Consider the following 1,281-nt stretch of genomic DNA (forward strand, 5'->3'; position numbering starts at 1 on the left):
CGACAGCTTACCGACTGGCCCTGAACGGCATTCACAGGGAGTCAGTCTCGAGTTATGCAGACTCTAGACCTGTGAATGCCGTTCTAGGCATACCGCCCCCGGACACAGACGTGACGGAGCTTCATCTGCCTCGGGAGACAAGAACGACACTAGCACAACTTCGCTCCGGCTACTGCAGCAGGTTAAACTCCTACCTAAGTACATTGAATGAGGATGTGCCAAATGAGTGTCCGGCATGCGGAGAGACCCCACATGACTCGAAACATCTCTTCGCATGCCCGGAAAACCCGACAACCCTAACGGCCTTGTCCTTGTGGGCCAACCCCACAGAAGCTGCACGCTTCCTGGGGCTGCCGTTAGTGGAACTTGACGACAACGACTGAGATACCAACCGTCCTGGGCGGGGCTGTTTTAGCCACTACAACAACAACAACAAACTTTTTTTTTTATTTAAATTTAGGTTTGTATTCTGCAGGATGTCGCAAGTTATTTAACGTCATTATTTTCAGTTTAGAAAATATTGATAATTCAGTCAAAAAGGTCACGAAATGACCTTGGTGCAACAGAAGGATCTCAAAAGCAAATCATAATAAAATATGTATATCAAATTAAAACTTTCTAAATCATATAAATTTCGTTAGCATTCATTATGCAAATTTTCCTAAAACGGCAATTTTATGAATAAATCAATGTATATAATTAACAATAACAACCACCCTGTCAAGTTTAAATAGCGGCAAATCAGCTGCACTTGATAGTAGGAGGTTGACTAAGGAAATGAATTAGCAACAAAAGTTTACGGGGTGTGCATAGCTGCACTTGATAGTAGTAGGTTGAATAAGGAAATAAATTAGCAACAAGAGTTTACGGGGTGTGCATGGCTCAGTGGTTACCGCTTCTGACTTAGCACATCCATGATGCGGGTTCGATCCCTGCTGAAGTCTGATGAGGAAATGTGGTGATCTCCGGAATATCAGCTATGTTGTTGTTGTAGCGGCTACAACAAACCCGCCCAGACCGGTTAATCTCAGTCGTTGTCGTCAAGTTCCACTAACGGCAGCCCTAAGAAGCGTGCAGCATCTATGGGGTCGGCCCACAGGGACAAAGGCGTTAGGGTTGTTGGGTTTTCCGGGCATACGAAGAGATGCGCCGAGTCATGAGAAGAGATGTCTCTCCGCATGCCAGACACTCATTCGTTTTAGTCTGCTCAGTAGGGCGGGTCGATTTAAAAATTGCTCATTGCTCTGTGAAAATCGTATTCTAGGGATCAAAATAAGAAAC

The sequence above is a fragment of the Rhagoletis pomonella genome, unplaced genomic scaffold, assembly GCF_013731165.1.
Source record: "Rhagoletis pomonella isolate Grant_MI unplaced genomic scaffold, Rhpom_1.0 Rhpom_scaffold_00199, whole genome shotgun sequence".
NCBI classification, from domain to species: domain Eukaryota; kingdom Metazoa; phylum Arthropoda; class Insecta; order Diptera; family Tephritidae; genus Rhagoletis; species Rhagoletis pomonella.